A 10000-nucleotide genomic window follows, 5' to 3' on the forward strand; every position below is an offset into this window, starting at 1 on the left:
CATCATAATCACCATCATCACAACCACCATCATCCATAATCACAATCATCACCATCATCATCACCATCACCATCATCATCACCATCACCACCATCATCACAATCATCATCACCAATCATCACCATCACCCTCATCACCATCATCATCACCATCATCACCATCATAATCACCATCATCACCATAATCACAATCATCACCATCATCATCATCATCACCATCACCACCATCTTCACAATCAACACCATCATCATCATCATCATCATCATCATCACCATCATCATCCCCTCATCATAATCACCATCATCATTACCATCACCATCATCATCACCAACACCATCATCACAATCATCACCATCATCATCACCATCATCATCCCATCACCATCACCACCATCTTCACAATCAACACCATCATCATCATCATCATCATCATCACCATCATCATCACCCTCATCATAATCACCATCATCATTACCATCACCATCATCATCACCAACACCATCATCACAATCATCACCATCATCATCATCATCATCACCATCACCATCACCACCATCTTCACAATCAACACCATCATCATCGTCATCATCATCACCATCATCATTACCCTCATCATAATCACCATCATCATTACCATCACCATCATCATCACCAACACCATCATCACAATCATCACCATCATCACACCACCATCATCATAATCACCATCATCACCATCACCATCATCATCATCATCAGGGTCACATACACCACATATCATAAGAGAACAACAAATAAAAAATACTCCTTAATACAAATGAAAAATAAGAAAAATACGTTAAAATAACACTGTAGGTACTTATATTACACTGTAAGTACTTATATTACACTGTACGTACTCATATTACACTGCAGGTACTTTATTACACTGAAAGTACTTATATTATACTTATTTTACTCGACAGGTACTTGATTTATGCCATGGGTACTTATTTTAAGCCATAGGTACTTATTTTAAGCCATAGGTACTTACTTTATGCCATAGGTACATATTTTACACTGTAGGTAATTATTTTTATACATATTTTACGCCATAGGTACATATTTTACTCCCTAGGTACATATTTTTCGCCATAGGTACATATTTTACGGGAAGGACGAAAACATTCCACCCGGCTACAGTTCGCTTCCCGCGGTGTTTACAGACTGACGCGTCGGTTTGCTTATCATGTTTACATCTTCATCAAACACCATTCAGTTAATTCTTGGAAGTTATATAATACAGGCGGGTAACACTTAGGTTTTTTGTAATCTTAGTTCGTTTCCTCTCCCACATTGTACCTTTGACTGTAACACACTAAAACTTGTAACCTTTAACCTGGAACCTGTGACATGACCTGTGACCTAGCATTACCTGTTTTAATATAGCATTTATCTATATAAACTGGCTATATACATAAACTAATCTACATACATTTGCTATATGAACACTGATGTAAACTGAGTATCTATATAAACAATATTATATAACTGCTATACAAATATTTATCAGGCCAGGTAAAACTGACACTACTACTACTACTACTACTATTACTACTACTACTACTTTTTTTTTTACGTGGCCTCCAGCCTCCCCCAATAGCCACACCTTCGCCACCATTTAATTACCTTAATATTAAATATCCTAATACATAAGTAGCTATCCTATCTGTGTTAAATTAGTTGAGCCGCAGATCTATGCGGCATTCAGTGACAGTAGCCTCATAGTCAATATCTGCAGCAGTTGTCGGGTTGGAGCGGCTCGTTCCCTGAGGCGGCAAAGCAGACCGAAGGAGAGAAGGACAGTCGACATCATCCAGGCTGTAACATAACTTCTGGGCTGCTGCTTCTGTTCAGAGATCACCTCCGTGAGTCTGGCTGGCGTAAACATCTTGCACTTGGTCCCATCCACCAGAGGTTGTGAACACTAGAGTAGAAGCTGCCTTGATCAACGTTTTGAATTCTCTACCCATATGCCCTTCTCTTGTCGTTCTCGTTCCTCCTATGTGCAGCATCGAGAGCTAGGTTATGGTGACATGCGGCCATGGGATCAAAAATCCTGATGTCGAAGCTCACTGTCCCAGCGTCCAGAATCCTTGAGCACTGATGTCACACGGGCCGTTAGATGCGTTTGAAGTCCTGTGTTGGAAGATCTCACCATCAATGGAAGGAGGGTCGGTTCTACCATGACATCCCGGCAGATTTCCTTCAACATATTTGCTGTAGTGCACCGTCCGTGCCTCATGCATATGAAGCCTCTTTCTTGCACCATGGCGTGATCGCCATCATGGGAAGAACCACACACCCTGGAGGGCAAACCTTCTACTGGCCGACAGTACCTTAAAATGGCATCTGTAAATTCTTGTTTATTAAGACTGAAACCATTTGCCCTTATCAGTAACGTAGTTAACAGTTCGAGCGCCACCTCCCGCTTATAGCTACTTTTTCAAATTTTCTGGTACCTGCAGCAACAGTTGCTGCAACTTATCATTTGCAGTGCTGTCGATCTGTCGTAATGACCTACGAATCTTATTTACTTCACTGGTATCCAGTTTCCTGTTGCATTCTGGGCTATTATGGTCCGTGAGGGCTGCCGTGGTAGTGGTTTGATGTTCGAGTGGCAGCAATCTCCTCTGGATTGGTTGATCCATCCCCAGTCTTGGTGAAAGTGCAAGAATGCTCTGCTGGGGTTAAGTCAGGGTGTTTCACTAATTTAGGAATGAAATTGACACTGATAACTTCTTCCAGAGGGTGGAGGAGGGTCCGATATCAGGGATAGTACGTATCAGGTAGTTAACGTTGCTTACTCCATGGGTGAATGCAGCAAAGGCCGCGTGTGGCTCTGTGTTAGAAATTTCGGACAGAGCTTGGATTTCACTAACCCACTCATTCACCTTTCCCTCACGTGCTCGGTCTTGAAGTCCGCGTGCCAATTACTGCGCCTAGATGTCTTTGGCCGTCCTTAGTTATTTTGACCTCACTTCCGCCAAAAACCTCCATTGCCCGTTCATAATGTTCTGTCTTCACGATGAGGAAGGACTTGCTGGCGTTGGGTGGTACCTATTTGTGGACCTCACGATGTTACCAGGTCCCACCACTTTTGTTATCCTCCTTTTCTGCTCCTGTGAGGTCATCAGCATACGCCACTTGTTTGACCCCAGTTGTTTCAAATTTTATTTCTTGTTGGAGCACTGATAGGCCAATTGCATACATTGCCATTGCAACAGGGTCCCCTGTGTTGTTCCCTCAGTCGACTGTAAGATGGTATCACCTCTTAGAGCCTTGTTGTTTACTATATAGAGGTCTGATGGATTCCTATACGAATTTTCAACATACATTGCAAAGCTTGGACACTTGATCTTGATATTGTGCAGTGCAGCCTTGCTACTACTACTACTACAATATAACTACTTTTTTTTTAAATGGCCTCCAACCTCCCCCAATAGCCTTACCTTCGCCACCATTTTATTACCTTAATATTAAATATCCTAATACATAAGTAGCTATCCTAGCTGTGTTGAGTTAGTTGAGCCACAGATCTATGCGGCATTCAGTGACTGTTGTCTCATAATCAATATCTGCAACTGTTGTCGGCTTTGGGGCCGATGCTCTCGTTCCCCTGAGGTAGAGCAAAGCCAACCTAAGGAGAGAGAAGGACAATCGACATCTCATCCAGGCTGTAACATAACTTCTGGGTTGCTGCTTCTGTTCGGATATCACCTCCTCGAATCTGGCGTAGAAGCATCTTGCACTTGGTCCCATCCCACCAGAGATTGTGAACACTAGAGGAGTGAAGCTGCCTTGATCAACATATCTTCTCGTTCTCGTTCCTCCTGTGTGCAGCATGTACGAGCTAGGTTACGGTGACATGCGGCAATGGGATCAAAAATCCTGATGTCGAAGAAGGCTCACTGTCCCCGTGTCCAGAATCCTCGAGCACTGACGTCAACACGGGCTTCGTTGGATGTGTTTGAAGTCCTATGTTGGAAAATCTCACCGTCCAATGGAAGGAGGGTCGGTTCTACCCTGACATCACGGCAGATTTCCTTCAACATATTTGCTGTGAAATCCCTTACTTCGTCATGTCTCATGCGTTTGAAGCCCCCTTTCTTGCACACCATGGCGTGATCGGCGTCATAGGAAGAGCCACTCTCCCTGCTTACCTACCAGCCCCCCTTCCCACTGACTTAGTAGAGGAATTTGACGTAGCAAAACGCCTGGACAAACTAAAATTAAAACGCTCTACCACCCCCATTGACTTACCAATGAAACTATTCAAGGAGTTCTCCCCGGAGCTTGCACCCTCTGCTCCATCATCAATGCTTCTCTCAGTCAAGCCAGATGCCCAGCTGACTGGAAGACCCTTATATCACCAGTGCCCAAGTCAACCAGCCCACAATCCTTAAATCAGCTCGACCTATTGCAATCACCCCAATACCCAGCCTAATCTGTGAAAAGTTTTGTGTTTGACTGGGCTTATGCTGATATTGCAGGAGTCGTAGACCCTCAGCAATTTGGCAACATGAAAACTTCCTCCACCACTCACTGTCTTATCAGCTTTCTCGATTACATATACCGCCATCTCGAGAACGAAAACGTCTGTAGCTGTCGCCTTCATTGATTTCACTAAAGCGTTCGACCTAGTCGACCACAATATAATCATAAACAAAGCTATTGACCTCGGCTGGAGAAGTCTCATACCATGGCTTACAGACTTCCTCGTGACCGACGCCAAGCTGTACGCTTCCGAGGGCTGTCTCCACCTTTCAGTCACTCACCTGTGGCGTCCCCAAGGCACCAAGATGGGACCACTCTGCCCTTATGCTCATCAATGATGCCCTAAGAGAAACCCTGCTCGCTGGAAATATGTCGACGACTCCACCATTGGGATCAGCGTCAACAATTCTGCTCCCAACTATACCGCCCTTCAGGATTTATTGACCAGTCTCCAAAACTGGGCCACCAACAACCATGTCACCATCAACCATACCAAGACCATGGTTATGCACATCAACCTCCTCCGACATTGTCCCACCTCCTTCCATTACCCTAGGTCCGAAACACTCCAGGTTGTAGATTCCACGGCTCCTCGGCGTCACCATAGACAACAAACTAAATTGGAAACCACACGTCAGTGAAGTTGTCAAATCCTCCAGTTTCCGTCTCACCTCCTCCGCCGACTCAAGTCCCTCGGGTTCCCGCACACGAGCTCCTCAGTGTATACACAACATTCATACTTCCCAAGCTCACCTATGCCTCCCCCACCTGGTCTTCCTCCTAAATGCCAACCGTCAACACCTAGAAAAAGTGCAAAAGAGGGCATGCAAGATTATTCTCTCCCCTTCCTACTCCACATATCAAGAGCGCTCAACACACTGACCCTTTCGACTCTCACTGACCATCACCACGGCCTCATCTGCAAATTTGGTAGAAGCTTCTACACCATCCGACACCGGCCCCTACTACCACCTGAGATCCCTGTCGAGAATTGCTGTTCGACACCACAACCGCATCCAGCCCATACGTGCACGAACTGATCGCTATAAGAACAGCCCAGTCCCAACCATTGTAAAAATTATCAATAACATGTAATAAATCAGTGTATTCCTCCCAGTAAACACTGCTCCCTACACTGTCACTATGTTGAAATGAACTGTAGTTTGAGCTGATCCCCATCTAAGTTACTATATGTCTTATTTGTGTCACTTATGTCACTTGTATATTATTTGTAATTCGTAACCCATTCCCCAAATATGTAACTGTATATTTTAGTTCTGGCTGCCAAGCTCTTTCAATAAACCGTTAATTATTATTATTATTATTATTATTACACGCATTGGGAGTACTACTACTACTACTTTTTATAATGTGGCCTCCAGCCTCCCCCAATAGCCACACCATTCGCAATTTATTTATTACCTTAATATTAAACAGGTAGTAGGTCGTAGGCAGCTACCAAACAAAGAGGTACTACCGCCTGGGAAGATATTGGAAGCACAATGTGTTGTCTAATGATAGACCCAGCTGCCATATGTGACCAAGTCCCAGGCTGATGATCTGACTTTCTGCCCCATTTACACACAATTGCCGGGTCTCAATTGTTTCTCTTACTTTGACAACACAACTTACATATATCATTTCTCACTATTGGTCTTTTATTTATTTTTTATGGACCTTTATTATTACTATTACTATCATTATTATTATTATTATTATTATTATTATTATTATTATTATTATTATTATTATTATTATTATATTTTCGCCCCCAGGCCCTGATGTGGGTCATTGACCTGTGCCCTGGTGGGCTAATCCCGTGAAAAAAATAATAATATATATATATATATATATATATCCTAATACAAAAGCAGCTACTCAAGCTGTGTTGGGTGGTAAGCCGCAGATCTATGCGGCATTCAGTGACTGTTGCCTCATAGTCAATATCTGCAACTGTTGTCGACTCTGGGGCTGAAGATCTCGTTCCCCTGAGGGAAAGCAATGCAAACCTAAGCAGAGAGAAGGACAGTCGACATCCCAGCTGGGCTACAATGTGGCTTCTGGGCTGCTGCTTCTCTTCAGATAACACCTCGGCTAATCTTGCAAAAAGCATCTTGCACTTGGTTTCATCCCTCAAGAGGTGTATCGCCCTGTTCTTGTCATTCTCGTCCCTCATGTGTGCAGCCTCAAGCAAACATTGGGTAATCGTAATCTGTAATCGTAATCGATTACAAACGATTACAAGTTTTGACATAATTGTAATCGATTACATTCTTATTTGTCGCCAAGTACTGAGATTAAAATAGTTCAACAAAAATAATAACTTTTTTTCCATGTCCCTGACCCTCCATGTTATAATGGACACAGTATGTTTCAAAGCCTCTGAGGTCTAATTTTTGTCAAAGAAAAAATTAATGTTAAATTTCAAATTTAATATCACAATATTGTTTCGATATTCTACATTTACTGAAAGTAATGTCTTAGGTAAATCGGAGCATCTATACACCCACACCTGTTATACACCCACACCTGTTATACACCCACACCTGTTATACACCCACACCTGTTATACACCCACACCTACTATACACCCACCTACTACACACCCACACCTGTTATACACTGTTATACACCCACACCTGTTATACACCCACACCTACTATACACCCACACCTGTGATATACCCACACCCGGCCATACACCCACACCTGTTATACACCCACACCTGTTATACACCCACACCTGTTATACACACACACCGGCCATACACCCACACCTGTTATACACCCACACCTGTTATACACCCACACCTGTTACCCCTGTTATACACCCACACCTGTTATACACCCACACCCACCTACTATACACACACCTGTTATACCCACACCTGTTATACACCCACACCTGTTATACACCCACCTGTTATACACCCACACACGCCACCACACCTATACACCCACACCTATGCACACCCACCTGCTACCTATACACCCACACCTGCTATACACCCACACCTATACACCCACCTAATACACCCACACCTGCTACACCATATACACCCACACATGCTATTCACCCACACCTATACACCCACCTGCTATACACACACCTACTATACACCCACACCTCTACACCCACACATGCTATACACCCACACCTATATACACCCACACCTGCTATACACCCCACCTGTTATACACCCACACCTACTATACACCCTCACCTACTATACACCCACACCTGCTATACACCCACACCTGCTATACACCCACACCCACACCTGCACACCTCACACTCTGTTGCACCTCACATACATGCACACCTCACCTACTATACACCCACACACCTATACACCCACACCTGCTATACACCCACACCTACTATACACCCACCTGCTTGTACACCCACACCTGCTGTACACCTACACCTACTATGCACCCCACACTCACACTATACCCCACCCACACCTGTACACCCACACCTGCTGTCACACCTACCTACTACACCACACCTACTATACACCCACACCTACTATACACACACCTGTTATGCACACACACCTTGTATACACCCACACCTACTATACACCCACACCTGCTACACTTGCTACACCCACACCTGCCCACACCTATACACCCACACCTGCTACACACACCTATACACCCACACCTGTTATACACCCACCTACTATACACCCACACCTGCCTATACACCCACCTGCTATACACCACACCTACTATACACCCACACCTACTATACACCCACACCTACTATACACCTGTTATACACCCACACCTGTTATACACCCACCTACTTCACCTACTATACACCCCACACCTATCACCCCACACCCACCACACCTATTATACACCCACACCTACTATACACCCACTGTATACACCCACACCTGCTATACACCCACACCTGCTATACACCCACACCTCTTATACACCCACACCTACTATACACCCCACACCCACACCTGTTATACACCCACACCTACTATACACCCCACCTACTACACACCCCACCTACTATACACCACACCTACTATACACCCACACCTGCTATACCCCACTTTATACACCCACCTACTATACCCACACCTACTATACACCCACACACCTACTATACACCCCACCTACACCCACACCCTACTATACACATCACCACCTACTATACACCACCTGTTATACACCCCACACCTATACACCTACTGTATCACCCACCTGTTATACACACACCTGTTATACACCCACACCTGCACCCCACACCTACTATACACCCACACCTCACTATACACCCCACTACTATACCCCACACCTGCTATACCCCACACATGCACCCACACACCTGTTATACCCACACCTGTTATCCACCTATACACCCACACCTGCTAACACCCACACCTGCACCCACTGTACACCCACACCTGTTATACACCCACACCTACTATACCCTGTTATACACCCACACTTTATACCCACACCTACTATACCCACACCTACTATACACCCACACCTGCACACCCACACCTACTATACACCCACACCTGTTATACCCACACCTGTTATACACCCACCTACTATACACCCACACCTGCTATACACCCACACCACTATACACCCACACCTGCTATACACCCACACACCTGCTATACACCCACACCCACTTGCTATACACACCTACACCCCACCTACTATACACCCACCCACTATACACCCACACCTACTATACACATCTGCTATACACCCACACCCTACTATACACCCACACCTGCTATACACCCACCTACTATACACCACACCCACCTACACCACACCTGCTATACACACCACTACTATACACCCTACTATACACACACACTCTCCCACCTGCCATACACCCAACACCTACTACACCCACACCTACTATACACCCACCTGCCATACACCCCTGCTATACACACACTTGCTATACACCCACACCTACCCACACACCATACCCACACCTATACACCCACACCCATACACCCACACCTATATACACACACCCACACCTACTATACACCACACCACATACACCCACACCTGCTATACACCCACACCTACTATACACCCCACACACACCCACACCTACTATACACCCACACCTACCATACACCCACCTACTATACACCCACACACCTACTATACACCCCCTACTATACACCCACACCTGCTATACCCACCTGCTATACACCCACACCTACTATACACCCCACACCTGCTATACACCCACCTACTATACACCCACCTACTATACACCCCACACCTGCCATACACCCACCTACTATACACACACCTACTATACACCCACACCTACTATACACACACCTGCTATACACCCACACCTGCTATACCCATACACACCTATACACACCTACTATACCCACACCTGCTATCACACACCCACACCTACTATACACCTGTACACACACCTGCTGTGCACCACACACCTATATACAG

This window comes from Homarus americanus, unplaced genomic scaffold (assembly GCF_018991925.1).
Source record: "Homarus americanus isolate GMGI-L3 unplaced genomic scaffold, GMGI_Hamer_2.0 scaffold2539, whole genome shotgun sequence".
NCBI classification, from domain to species: Eukaryota; Metazoa; Arthropoda; class Malacostraca; order Decapoda; family Nephropidae; genus Homarus; species Homarus americanus.